This window comes from Corvus brachyrhynchos, unplaced genomic scaffold (assembly GCF_000691975.1).
Source record: "Corvus brachyrhynchos isolate BGI_N302 unplaced genomic scaffold, ASM69197v1 scaffold70, whole genome shotgun sequence".
NCBI lineage: Eukaryota > Metazoa > Chordata > Aves > Passeriformes > Corvidae > Corvus > Corvus brachyrhynchos.
In genome coordinates, this window is record NW_008236217.1 from 2490097 (window position 1) to 2505440 (window position 15344).

Here is a 15344-nt window from a genome sequence, read left to right on the forward strand (position 1 = left end):
CTTCCTAGAGTAATGGCTGAGAATTAAATTCTAGGAGAAGTGCTACTCTTGGCTGCTTCAGCTTGTCTTAAAACTTAGATAGCAGTTACACATTTAAATTTTGACTTTATAAAAAAATTGTACTGTTATTAGAACTGAAGAATCACACACAACATAGCAGTATACTTCAGCAGAAAATGCACGTGCAATTATAGCAATTAAACAATTATCACATTCCAGGCTCTCCTGAATCATGCTCAGTTTATTATCCAAAACAAAAAAGATTTACCTTCAACTTTAAATAAAAATAACAGTAGTCCCCAAGAGATTGCTTTGATTCTACCATAACCCTACATGTTTCTTAGACTAACCACTTCTCTATGTAAGTTACTTATTTGTTTTCTGTCCCTGTGTAGAAAACAAAGGAATATCATTCCAACTACTAATTATTAAGTCCAGTACGTGTATCTTCTATTGTGCCACTATACCAGCAAAATCACATACATGACAGATAACAAGCCTGCCAGTCCAAGGCAGAACACCTTTGACGATACATTAGTCAAATTAGAGAGTTTTGAGTTAAACCACAAATGGAAAACCTTTACAGTTCAGTCCTTTGCTCGTGACCTCACTGCCTACAATTTTGTGCGATTAGCGATCCTTTCCACATTTTCAATACGTTACTATCAGAATAGCATCCATCTGTGCATGCTTTTTATTGCTAATTTCCTTTCTTTATCCTCTGAGGGGATTTAAGAAGGTAAGTTGCTTACATTTGCTGGTTTAGCAAAATGATGCATTTTTACAATAATCTATCATTAGTATTGATCTCCATTCTGCTTCTGTGCCAACGGTGTAGAATAAAGACAGACACCTTACTAATAAGACTAGATCTTTTCCCTGTCCCAGCACACTGTTCCAGGGTAAACTTACTATGGTGTTATCATCTGGCTGCAAAATGTCAGAAAGCCCTTGCTGAAATGAGCACCCTACCCCACACGTACCCACGTGCATACCAATGTCCTGCAAAGCAGTGGAGGTGAACCACATCTGTGACGCATTTCTCGGGGGCCACAGCTAAGTTGATTCACCCTATCCCTATCACCCCACTGAAACTGAAATTTGAGCTGAGATTCCCAACCAGAAAAACACATCAGCACTTGCATGCTAATATGCCACTCAGCATTGCAAACTCAGCCATCAAAAATACCACTGTTACAAACAGAATAGTAAGGGTTGAAAGGGTTGGATTGTGACCAGTGACCACTGAACACCAAACCACATGGAAACACTTCTTTTTACTCACAATCCTTCACCACTGGGCTTGCTGGGAGTTGTGGCAACCCTCTACAGCCATGTAACAATGTCATCATTGTTCTTCGACATAATTATGCTTAACTGTGTTTGTGTGTCCAGTTGTTTAATCGTTCTGCTCCTACTCCTCCTGGCCCTAAAAACATGCTATTTTGGGAAGGAAAACAGATGAGGGGATCCACATGCCAATTCCTTCTCTCTCTCTCATTAAGTCTTGGCTGCATCCTGCTTTATATATTCCAATCTGCACAGTATTCAATTAGTTTTTACTAACAGACGTTTCTAAATAATTTGTTCCACTGGCATCTAATACTGTCCCTGCTCAACTCTGTGGGGTCCCGTGTGCACCCACAGAAGCACGGGCGGGTTCAGTGATACAGTCGGTAGCAAAGAGTCGAGAAGGGTACCTGCGTGCATTCCCTTGCTTCGACACTGCCTAAGAGAGCAGAGACAAATACAAACATGATTCCAAAGCTCACAGTTTTATCCAGGGGCACGGAAAAGGCGGGACTAGGGAACGGGGACCAATGGGGAAGCTCTGGGGGAGTGACAAGGGGTAGAGGCTGACAGCCAACTGGAGAAGCCAAACTGGGATAAACTAACATAACAGAACAAGCATCCTGGGAGAAGCCTTTCTGGTCACCCTAACCTAAAACTTCTTGTGGTACTAGGGACTTGTCTTACTGAAAACTCTCTGTCCCTTATAATGTATGTTCACCAGCCACCATAGGCATCTTATAAGTAATATGGCTGGTCATATCCACTTACCTCTCTGCACTAAATGATTTTTTATCCATTTATCTTTTCAGAATCACAGTTACAGGTCACGTCTTAAGAGACTCCAGCACCACTGAGCTGAACACTGCAGCACTCAGCTTCTAGAATCCTCTCCTGGAAAGGGGACCTCTGCCATTTAACCTGGCTGATATCTTCAGTGCATGGAGAGACCCAAGAACCTCAGTGCTAGCTGAGCAGGGAACCATGCAAATAAGGCTCATCTCAATCCAGCTTTCAGTGCTGCAGCTCAAGAGAAATCTGGATCAAGCACAAGTAATGGAAATGATGTAGCCAACAAGATGTGAAAGAAGGCAATAAGCAGGGTTCCTCAGACTAGCAGAGATAAAGACTGAGGTAACTTCTAGTACTACTACAAGCCAGCAGGCTGCAAAGAAAGCAGTAATAAAATGTTCCCTTAGAACTTGAGGCCTCAGTAACAAACCTGAGTTGCAGCAAACAATATGAGAAAAAAACATTAGATATAGTGAATCACTAAATCTAACTGCCAGGGTTAGACAGGAACTCTCCACCAGTGTGGGTTTTCAGGTCAAACAGACATCTCTCAGGAATAGCTCTGGCAGAGTTTTAAGGTTGAGGCCAGAAAAACCGAATGTATTCTCTTGTTTTAACAAGGAACAGTGCCAGATTCTGCACCTGGGATGGGGCAACCCTGGATGTATGGACAGACTGGGGTATGAGATGCTGGAAAGCAGTGCTGTAGAAATGGGCCTGGGGGTCCTGGTCGATGGCAAGTTGAACATGAGCCAGCAGTGCCCTGGCAGCCAGGAGGGCCAACCCTGTCCTGGGGGGCATCAGCCACAGCATTGCCATCTGGGCAAGGGAGGGGATTGTCCTGCTCTGCTCTGCACTGGGGCAGCCTCACCTCGAGTGCTGGGGGCAGTTTTGGGGAAAACAATATAAGAAAGATATTAAACTGTTAGAGAATGTCCAAAGGAGGGCATTGAAGACAGTGAAGGCCCTTGAGGGGAAGCCGTATGAGGAGCAGCTGAGGTCACTTGTTCTGTTCAGCCTGGAGGAGACTGAGGGGAGGCCTCATTGCAGTTACAGCTTCCTCCTGAGGGGAAGAGGAGGGGCAGGCACTGATCTCTTCTCTGGGGTGACCAGTGACAGGACCTGAGGGAATGGCCTGAAGCTGTGTCAGGGAAGGTTTAGGTCAGATACTAGGAAAAGGTTCTTCACAGAGAGGGTGGCTGGGCACTGAAATGGGCTCCCCAAGGAAGCTATCATGGCACTAATTCTGAGAGAGTTCAAGAAGTGTTTGGACAATGCTCTCAGGCACCTCATGTGATTCTTTGGGCTGTCCTGTGCAGGGCCAGGAGGTGGACTTTGGTGATCCTTTATTCCAACTCAGAATATTCTGTGTGAGATTCTGCGTGATCTCTTCCACCATATTTTCTAGGATTTTTCAGCCAAGAAGCAGACACAGAAGGCCTTTGCTATTACTAAGTCATCAGACTCACAGACACAACTTTCTTTTACTTTCATTTTAGTCTTTTAAGCATGTTATTCCAACACAGAAAAGACATTCACAGAATCCAAGAACTCACTGATAGACTGGGACACCAAGAGAAACCACGTGCACTCAGATATCTCCATCACAAAGAAAGGCTTAATACTTTCTCTCTCCCATACTTCATTTCAAAATAAGTTACTTAATGCACAGCTTACATGCCAAAAGCAAGCCCCCCCATTTAATGAAGTTCTTAAATGACCAAACTTTCATGTAATCAATACATACTGTTTTACAGAAGCATTTAAAATTAGGCCTAATTTTCTTTATCAGCCTTTTATTTCACTGTATTCTGGTGCCAGTTTGCTGCCTTGCAGAGTCCTACAGATACCCTAGACAAAGCTCCTACTTCAGACCAAACAGTAAAAGTTAACTCTTAAATTACCCTTCATTGCAATCCATTACTGTGCAATCCACTACTGCCTGTGTACTTCAGACATCCCACTCACTTTAAAGCCAACCCAGAGTACAGGCCTGGAAGATGCTGACTAACTGCTGTTCTCAATTAAACAAGCAGCAATCAGAAAACAGTAGTGTCTCCAAAGATCATGCTTTGTGATAGCTTTGTGAAAAGGAAGCAATTTCCATAATTTCTAATTGACCATGTGAGAACATCTGGCTACCTCTCTACTTTTTACGTACTCTAAACATTGGTTTTATTCCTCCGAAGAAAAGGTTCACTTTATCAGAACTACTTATCATTATTTAAAAAACATTTATGAAAATCATTTCAGTAAGGAGAGAACCTCATTTGCTATGTACTGCATATATTTATGTTTATTTATGTCTGTGCTAATAAGTGGGAATATAATCAATCACACTATTCTACAAATTGCTGGACATTAAAAAAGTGTTTCTTCAACTAGTTCAAGGTCTAGGGAAGGTCATTTGATCTTGCTCCACAGTTCAGTAAAACGACATCTTCCCTTTCGCCCTTGCATCCCCCCAAAATCTGAAGGCCCTAAAAGAGGATTTGTGTAGGATTTATAAGCATAAATCACACACTGCAGCTCTAAAGTAATTTTTCTTGCCTGCTAGATACTTCCAGAGACACGTAATCTCCCCACCATTTGCCTTTTTAAAAACTTTAAGGGTCCAAGATGACTGAAGTGTCTTGTATGCTCAGCACCAAACACAGTTATGAAGATCTGAACCAGGTTCAGATCCAAAGACCACTCTAGCAGCCTGTATCCAAAACCACACAGAGTAACAGGACTTTAGAGAGGAGATTAAGAACCAGGGTGCAAAGTGCCCCCTCTTTCTGTTCCTGAATCTCTAATGTCTGTCAGCTAAAAGACTTCCTGTGCAAGATACTACTCTTAGATCTCTTCGCTTCTTTAAGTGAGGGAAAAAATAAAACCACCAACTGGTGGACATCTATCCACCAGAAACTTCTCTCTTCTCAGGCTATCCATGCTTTTGGTCTCTAAAACACACTATAACAGAGAATATAAAAATTGAATCATGAATTATTTAAACACATACCCCATTTGGTAACTTGACGAGTCTAATGTGGAGCTTGAATATGTGACTGAAACACATCTAGAGAGCAGACTAGTAAGCAAGGTGTCTACAGCCCAGTTACTAGCATTGGCCTCCTGCAAAGTAACTTGCAGGAGAAAATGTAGCTCAATTAATATCCAAATATGACACATAAAGACATATACTGTGATAGGACCTGAAGGCATTACAAGCACCTGGAATACCTATCTGCTCTTAATTTAAGGATAAAATAATTAACCATTTAACATATACACAGTCAAAAATAAACACACTTGATATGTGTAAAATGGAACTTCAGATTACTCTTGGATAGTTGAACAGCTAGCCCTCACCATGTGCTGTCTGGTCATCGGTATAGAGCAAAACCTTTTCTACCTTCCATTCAGCCCTGCACATGGAAAACCAAAATAAAGCCACTGCAGAGTCAAACTGCACACCTGGGCAAGGCTGACTCCAAGACATCATGGGGCTGGGGACAGACACCACAGAAGCAACAGGAGTAGCGGAGTTATGCCTACCCTACTGACTGTGTGGACTAAAGGGAGAACATCTGCAGAGCAAAACAGTTCAGTATTGAGGCCCCAGCTTCTGCATTTCAGAAGGTCCTACTTCAAACTAGGTTTAGTGTAATGCCATGGATCAAAGGACAGATAGTTGAGCCTCTTGGGTACCTCTACAGCACATCTTCAGACTTTGTCTCACCTGAAAGAAAACCAACCCATTGTTCTACAAGATTGCTCTACAGTGCAAAGCAAAGCATAGTACATGGGACAGGTGGGACAAGTGGGAGATTCCTTTCAAAGGCTCACGCACCTAACTTGAACTGAAATTTTATTTGGGCCAGGGCCCATTAAATCCAGCAGTCAGTGGAAAAAGCAGCTCCTGGGAAGGCCAGTAAGCAGAGGCTAAAGCTTTCCAGACAAGGCTGTAACACTCTGTGTACCACAGCCAAACATTCATGTTCAGCTCATAAAAAGGCAGAGCAAAACACAAATGTAATTATCCCACTTAACCACCACTTAACTTTTTCCATCCCAGTATAAAAGGCAACCTTGTGAAATTTCACACTCCAGCTCTGCTCCTGAACTATCAAGACTATCTTTAGGAACAGTGGAACAAACCAAACTCCTGGCTGCTGAACACCCTTTGGAGTCAGAAGCTACTACCACAAAATTCACCCTAAATCAGGAGGGCCAAAATCTACAGGAGCTATAACTCCATAATTCCTTGTTTTGTGTGTATTCCTCAGTTATTTTTAACTCTTAGTACAGATGACAAACAAACCTGCTGAGATGCTCGACTGATGGTTGTCCCCAGTTCTGGTGCTATTTAAAGTTAAAAGACTAGCAACCAGAAGAGTACAAGAGAATAAGTCTCCTATATTCCCTGACAGACTTAAGGCACCAGAGTAACCGAAACACCCAGCAATGACCTGATGTGGCATTTGATGCCACAAGCTCCCCCTGCTGCAGTCAGCATCAGCTGTCCATCCTCTAATTCCTTCTCCTTTCCTAACAATGAGCACCACTATACAAAAATCAGGGTGGTGGAGGAAAGGGAAGGAAACCTGGTACTCAAAATAGTCCCTTCACGAGAAGCAATGGAGAACACTGTCTACAAGATATTTTAAGACGGAAGACAGCTCAAGCCTGCTCTCTGCCTCCCAGCAAGCTCTGCATTTTCCACCCATCAGTTCATACCAATTACAACTCAGGAAATTGCTGCCTCCTTAACATATATAACATTTCAGAATTCAGTGTGCTAAACATCTGTGTTGCAGCAGAGTTGGGAAGTCTGAAAGCTTTAAAATATACAAGAACAGACACTTTTTAGCTATTATTACAAAGGGAAGCTTGGCACATTGGCACATTTAATTTCTCTCCTCTAATTTGTATTGAATTTAAGAGCATTCATTTAGCTTTGAACAAAAAGCTACATTCTTAGAAGTTTTACAGATGCTTCCTCCAAAGCACAGCACTAAGATTTTCACCTACAACTTACATCTTAACATTGGAAAGCCTGTGCTGTATATGAAACTTCTCCCCAGAAAGGCACTAGCACAAAGCCTGGGGCAAACTTTTATCATAAATTTTGACCAGTGCCCCTACTTCATAGAACATTCACAGCAGCAACGTGACTGACAGACTGTCACTCAGATCTGTAATTGGTTCTCTGGCTCTCAATAACAATAGTTAAAAGGATTTATGGGCACAAGCCATAGAACTCCATGGGTTTTGTGAGAGTGTACGTACAGTTACTTTAATCATCAGCCGGAACATTAGCAAGAAGCCACAAAGCCAGAAGGGCTTTGTCCAGCACACCTCTGGGAAATATGGGGGTTGAGAGCCCAGCAGGAAAATATCCGAGTCCTGACTTGGACAATTAATCTCTTTAGTTACTTGGCCAATGTTAGAAAAATTTTGCTTTCTCATGTTACTTTCTCTTCACCTGGCAATGATGTAGGGTGAACTATCCTCACAGCTGTTATTTCTGGGCTGAGCTTAAGGACATCAGGATTATTTGGATAAACTTGCACTATAATTTCCTGTAACGTGACTATCCTAAAAGCAAAGTAATTATTATTTCCCACTATCATCTCACAGAGGAGCCTCCAATGGAGGTTCCAATTGTACTCAGCTCAGACAATAGTACTGGGCGGGGGGGGGGGGTAAGCTCTACTCCAACAAATTTACAATCCACAAAATAAATGAAGAGAACAGTGCATCAGACCTACATTCTGGGTGAAAATTAGGGGCAATAATTTCAGCATACTAGAAACAGCTTAATCTCCATTTCCCTTAATCTGACACTTCTGAAAAGTGTTAAGTTTTTGTAATATCTTTAATAGCAACATTTTATATATTAAGACCTTCATAAGTATTTCACATTAGAGCGTAAACTAACTAATTCTATAATTTTCTAAATGCTGAAGTAGTTACATTTTTTTAATGTGCCTGACATGCGTAACAGTGAAATAGTGGGTAGTTTTCTGTATGTGACAACCTTTGTAATTCATCTTTGTAACTGCATGAGAAGTACAATTCCATAGTTTCTATCCCCTATAGTCTTTCTCTTCAGATTTGCTGCATTTGTAATTTCCTTCAAACACCACAAGAGTTCACAGATAGGCATGTGAACATTGGAGACATCATTTCTCCTTTAGCCAGTTCACAATACAAATTAAACAATGCCCCACTGTCTGTTTGCTTTCCACAGTCTTTCCAATGAAACCACCAAGATCCTTACATTTCCAATATGACTTTACAATAAAAATAATTTACAGTAACATCGAAAGATACATTAAAAGGGAAAAAATAAGCTGATTTCTTGTGCACTTTATTTGATACCAACATTATTCTGCAAGCAGTGCTGACAGTACTGTCACTACATATGAGATTTTAGAGAAATAAAGAAAAACATACTGCTGACTCCAGGTCAAATCTGTATCTTTAAAGATGTCAGGCTATGCAGCACAATGGCACAGACAACTATTGTGTATTAAATTCTACTCTAAAAGAGATCTCACCAGACAAGGAAGCTGGCAGAAATCAATGCAAAGCTCCTTGGCTTCCAATACAGCTCCTTCTTTTATCAGAGATGGTAGAAGAAAAGGTTTGGTGGAGGTTTCCAATCAGTGCAGTTCATACACAAGAACTGTCAGCTGTATATTAATGTCAGCTGCAGACAATTCAATCCCATTTCACCATGTCCCTTCCCTTGCTCCAAGAATCTCTAAGCCAACATCTTTCTTCACTGCCTCTGAATAAATGCCATGGGTTGATTAGAAAACAGGTGAGTCAATTAACAGTAAACTGTGCAATGTTCTACAACTAATTGCATTGTATTGTAAGATACCTGTAATTTTTATAAAGTTCTAAATACTTCAGAAAGAAATTTTGAAATTGGATGGTCTATATCTGGGCTTTTATAGCAAGGATTTTATAACTAGAGACAATCTGATTATGTTGGGACTTTTTCATACCAGGCTCTATTTAAGCACATATTGTGAATCTAAAGTGCTTTGTTCCAGCTGTCAAACAAAGAAAAGGATCCTTTATTATTGCCTAACCTGAATACATTGAGAACACCATCCTAAAGCATACTGTTTGAAAGATTTTATTTTTTGTGTGAGAGAAGTCACAAAGTAGTGTAGATAATATAAGCAGTGCTTCACAAAGGTTTATCTTCATAGTTTTAAAAGCCATGTTGCAAAAATGCAGAACAAAGCAGCACAAAGTCTAGGCTAAGAAGCACCAATGAGTAGATGTAGAGTTGCTTGAAGTTTGAAAGAAAACAGCACAAATTTTGAAGTGTGGTGTATGTTAAATTGTGGTATGTTTCCCAAGGACTATAATAAGGGAAGAAATCAGCTTGCAGTTCTGCTTAAGCCACCAGCTACAGATCAACAGCATCAAAACAAAACGCAATTAGCCAACATTATCTTCCTTCTGTGGCAAGGCACACTGATGAAAAGGTATAAAATACTATTTCTTATTGATTGAATATTACACACCGAGAACTATAAAGAGAATACAAATGTGTGCATGCAGCCCCAAAGCAATTGCTCTGAAAACTGCTGTGGACTCCACAAGGAAACTTGAAGCTTCTAGAAACAAAAGATGAGAGAGAAGATAAAGTAAGTCCTTGTGGTAGCAGAGCTGAAAACAGTACATCCATTATGGATGAGCACCTGGATGCCAGAATTTTACTTTAGGTTAAAGCAATCTTTTTTCTGCCTCTCTTGTTCCCTGCATTCCTCTTCTTGAGCTCCCACAGTACTGCTCAATATTTGCTTGAATTCCAGGTCTCCACTCCCGCATTTAATAGTCTACGTAACCTCAAATATATAGATCTAGTTTTATTGTTTCTTCCTTATTCCCAGTGCTCTTCAAGAACTAAAACTTCACCATCCAATCAAGCTGATAGCCTTCCCCAAGCACTCTGCATCAGTAGATGCAAAACCAAAAACTGTTTTAAAACTATTTAAAAAAATAAAGGCAAATTAAAAAATAGCATATAAAAGATATTAACTTAGTTCAGCCTAGCCACTTTTCCAATTTCTACCATCCATCACTGTTCTAGCACCCAGAAGTTACACTCTTCTACTTTATACAGAAAGGGCCATATCCTAAGAAATCAAGCAATAAGAGAATGGTTTGTCATTTGTTCTCAGACTATTCTGACTGTCAAAACCAAAAATGGATTCACAAAAGTTAGAATTTCATAGAATCATACAATCGTTTGAGTTGGAAGGGACCTTTAAGGTCATCTAGTCCAACCCCACTGCAACAATCAGGGATATCTTCAACTAGATCAGGTTGCTCAGAGCCCCATCCAGCCTGACCTTCAGTGTTGCCAGAGATGGGGCATCCATCCACCACCTCTCTGCACAATCTGTTCCAGTGTTTCAACCACACTCATTATAAAAAATTTCCTCCTTGTATCTAGTCAGACCCAATAATTTTCACCAGCTCCAGGAATCAAAATTCAATGGCAAAGCAAATCATTGAAACACAGAATAGCTGCTGACTGTTAATATTTGGTGACTTACTTCCCACCCTTCCATTTGAACTTGGCCTTATTAATCAATTCCCTCTCAGCAATTCACAAGCACCCTTACACCCCAGTTTCTCCTCTCATTGTTTCTGCCCCTTGATCCTCTCACCCCTTCCCACATCTTCCAGCTAGCATCTGCTTCTTTCTCTAGTCTTCTTTTCCAAAACCAGAAAAAATACAGTTTTTAGCTATGTGACTTACAGTTTGTTTAGCATACATATACAAATACTAAGCTCTTGTCTATTTCTTAACTACCATCTTCAACATTGCTTTCCCAAGTCTGTTTTTGGTACCAAAGCATATACACAACTTAAATAGTTTTGGGCAGCAACAACTGTAGCTGGATCCTGCAACTTCCTTTGGAAAGCCAAAAAAATATAAAATATCAAATGTAAAAGCCGCATACCCTTTTCTATATTTTCCCCTCTGGAAATTAATCTCAAGCACACTTTGTCCTATTGATCCTGAATGTCAAAACATCCTACATTCCTGACATTCCCAAAATGTCACCAAATCCTGGAAAAAAACCAGAAGGTTTGGGGGGGGGGGGGGTCAGAGCACTGCACTAAGTGAACTTCTCTGAAGAAACAGAGTCTGAGGCTGAACTGAATCAAAGCCACATCTCACTGACATAATCTCAGAGGAGACATTTCCTCTGCCATCAAGCTGTACGTCCTGTTGGCAGATTTGCAGGTTCTCATTGTAAAAATTACTTGTGTTTTGTTTAACTGACAACTCAAAGGCATCACTTCCCTGAAACAGATCTCTACCAACATATCATGGCACTGGGAGAGTCAATGCCCCCACCACATTCAACCTGTTACAGAGGCTTCCAGACACAACAAAGGTAGCAATTTTGTCAAGCTTCGTCTTGGAGCTCCCCAAATTCCACCACCAGGGACAAAAAATGGAACAACTAAATAGAAGGCAGGCAACCCCCCCCAACACTGTGTGGGGTATGGTCAGGAGATGATGAAAGGCTTAGATGATTTGCTCAAAAAAGTCCAACATTCTACAAACAAAGTAGAGTAAGGATATCTCAAAATTCTGTTTCCCCATCCTCATCCATCTAACCAGTACTTTTACAGAATTCTTTTGTGGAATTATCAACAGCTCAGGAGTACTACAGGAAGCAAAACAACAATTAAGAGTTGTTTGATTTCCCTATGGGAAGCTGACAAAACAATCTGTCTGCTCTGCATTGAAAAGATTTACATGAACACATGAAAGAAATTAGCATAGGAAAACTCAACAACATAAGTATATTTTCCTTCTTGCTGGTTCCCATAAACCTCACAAAACACTGGATGCTAACCAAAATATCACAGGAACCTGCAAATCACAAGCATAACATATGGAAAAAAAAAAAAAAAGGATAACCCAGGAGTAGTTATAGGCATAATCAAGACAGCCCACCTAGAAATAGTAACTTTTCTTAGTCCACAGTTTCTTTTTATGCATCTACACATACCTGCATTTTCAGGCAAAGAGAAAAAATTTGGGATATACAGCACGGTTTCACGATGGGTTGGTTCTGCCATGACTGTGCCAGGTAGCTTCAAGTCACAGTGGGTGTTCTCCCATGAACACCAATTCTACAGTGCTGCATTACAAGGTCTCAAACCAATAATCTTATTTCTTTCAGCTTCTAGGTCCTCTGTCTGTAAAAACACAGATAGCAACAATTGCTCCACAGGGGCCTCATTAGGCTTAATTAACACCTGTGTGAGATCTTCAGATAAAAGGACAGGTGTAATTACACAATCTGAACTGCTCTTTGCATAAGAAACCTTGTATTAACCCTTTCATAATTTGAGCTTTTCAGATTCTGTTCTATATAAAAGACTCTCACCTACTGGAGTCACCTCTTAATCTTCTCATTTCAAAAGCACATGAAACTCATCATCTTCCCTGTTTTAACAAATGCGATCCTGACGTCTTTTTTTTTTTTTAAATCATTATTCCCCACTTTCCTTCCTTTCTCATTTGCACTTTAGCTTTTTACACTTACAATATTCCTTTCATCCTGGCTCTGAGCTCTTGGAAGCGTTTTGGGTGTAAGAACTATTATTCCTCAGGCACACAGGACAGCGGGTAGAGCTGCACAGGAGGAGGTCAGCAGGTGGAAGAACAAAGGCTCTCTAAGGAAGTTCCACAGCTCTTTAACTCTACTTTTGTGCTCACTTCAGCAAAGCAGTTAGGAATGAGACAACGCCCCATCAAGCACTAAATGCCATCAGAGGCCTGACTGGATTGTGTTCACAGAGGAGCAGCAGCAACCACCCAAAGACAGCCACTGCAGGAAGTCCAACCTCCTCCAGCATGTAGATCCACAGAAGAGCCTCTCCAATGCCCAACCTGAGTGGAATGCAGCAGTGCCAAGGCACCTTCACTGGTCCTCACACTTCAAGCTACAAGACTTGAAAATTTTACACACAGGCTCACTGCCTTACCCAGCCCATGAAGGGTCACTGCCTCCAGCAGCACCTCTCCCTGTTCAGCAGAGCCTCCAGAGGCTGGAAATGAAAGAGGAAATGCCAGACCAGAGTCTGTGTTGACAGAGCTAGGTGGAAGGGGAAAGAGGAGAAGAGTGGGACTCTGATGGATGCACCACTAGAAACTGAGCTTGGGGAGAGGGATTTGGATATTGCCATGCTTTCCAGAAGGGGTTCAGAAAAGCACATGCTCCAGAAAGGATGAGAGATCTGCTATTTTTATATGAACCCACATACAAAATGCAGAACATATTTCAAGTGTGATCCTGTTGTAGACCCCAAAATTGCAGCTCACTGGATGTAGGTTCTGCTTCCAGCCCGTGCAGCACATCTCCTGCAAGCATGTAAAATAAATGCATCAAAGCCTGCTATCTTTTGTGGCATGCATTAGCTACAAATGAAAACTTTGCAAGAAAATAGTTTTATTAGCACACAGCTTCACAATAACTAATCTGTGCTTTCTTTGTGACTTACAATCAAATAGCATTGCTACAGTAGTGAATCTTCCTATGAAATTCATTCTATGCCAGTACACCCACACAAGCTGTTTTACCATAGCAAAATAAACATTTCTACCCAGCCTCCCACCTTGACTCTGTCCAGCAGCATCCCCTGCTACTGAAATTGTTTGAGCAGATTGTCTTTGAAGTAACAAGGAATATGTTAATGTGTCTGTTGTTAACAGCAACCTCTATAAACACCTAATTTTTTTCCCCTTTCCAAATATCTCCTGCAAATGCAACAGAAGAGAGCTGAGCTGCTTTCCCCTCCCACACCCATTCAGCTCTTTTTTACTTTACCTCAACGGACAGCTTAAGAAGAACTGTGGTAAAATACATAGATCAGACAGATGGCATTTGCTGCTCTTTTCTCAGTCCTGCTGCTCAACAGCCTTAAAAAGCCACGATAATTCATTACTTAAATAGTCTCAGGTAGATCCTGAGTTCCACTACAACTTTTTCTTATCCATTTTGGAGATGAAATTATCTTATTTACAGGAAGTATCCAGAGCCTTCCACCAGAGCAGAAAGAGATACTGGATTAGAACAAGACACCTGAAAGAACTGACTTTTGCTCTCTGCTTTTAAATTTCTCCTCAACAAGCACAATCCTCTCCCTTCTTTAACAGATCTGAAGAGCAGCTGACATCTGCACTTCCTGGCTGGAGGAAGAAGTGGGGCAGGATGGTTTGGTTCTCCTTTATAGTTCTCTTTACATTATCCACTACTCTCACCCTAGAGTGTGCTTATAGCTCCTCGCTCCTCCCCACAACCAGAACTTCTCTCTTCCCAAATTATATCTGGCCATTATTTCTCTAATATATTCATAAACAACCAAGAAAGCTATTTATACACATATATATACACACACATCCATCTATGGGTAAAGTGCACATACATATATACACATACACACACGTGTGGCCATCCTCTTGAAAGTCATGGCTTCCTTGTCATACACTGAAAACTGTTTATCTGACATTTATTCCTCTTTTCTTTTTATAAAACAAGTAGCAAGGTCAAAATATAGAAAACCATTGTTATTTAGTTACAAAGCAATGCAGAAATAAAAAGTTAAGCCAATAGGTTTTACTCTGAAATGTCACTGTTTGATAAGGTTTACTGGAACCTCAGTTAACCAGCATTTAAATTGCAATTTAGGCAGCAGTCATTTCTAAGCAAGTTTTTCCTTAGTGATGGAAGACATGCAAATAACTTTTATCACATTATTTACTAGAGGCTCCACATTTCCACACATAACTGCTTCCAAACAATAAGCTCCCATCAAGTTAGTGCTCCATCAAATCTGTCAATTGCAACTCATTTAGCACTACAGGGCAAGCCGACACATTGCATAAAGGTCAAGTGGAAAAATGTCCCTTCTACTACATCAATGTCTAGATTGGTAAAGGTCACTCCATCCAATAATTGCTACTACAGAAAATAACTTTGTTGTAATCTACATCATAGAGGGGAAAAAAAAAAAAAAATGGAGTTCAAGTATTTCATTTTTTCCCAAGACATGACAAACTAACATTACTGTCATTTCATGACTGGAGTTCATTGGGCTTAGAGTATCTAATTAGAACTCGAAGGCAAGTGATGATACATCCATTTTATGGACAGCTCACCTGAAGCAGACTGAAATAGCTTGCCTAACGTTAAAACAGCAAAAAGAAAATATGATTA

The 15344-nt window shown here is 40.7% G+C and overlaps 1 protein-coding gene across 2 annotated transcripts in view; it reads right to left on the bottom strand.

The window, feature by feature from the left end:
- DISC1 (disrupted in schizophrenia 1) overlaps positions 1 to 15344 on the bottom strand; it is a 173725-nt gene that overhangs the window by 136521 nt on the left and 21860 nt on the right. The gene's annotated exons all lie outside the window — the stretch shown is intronic.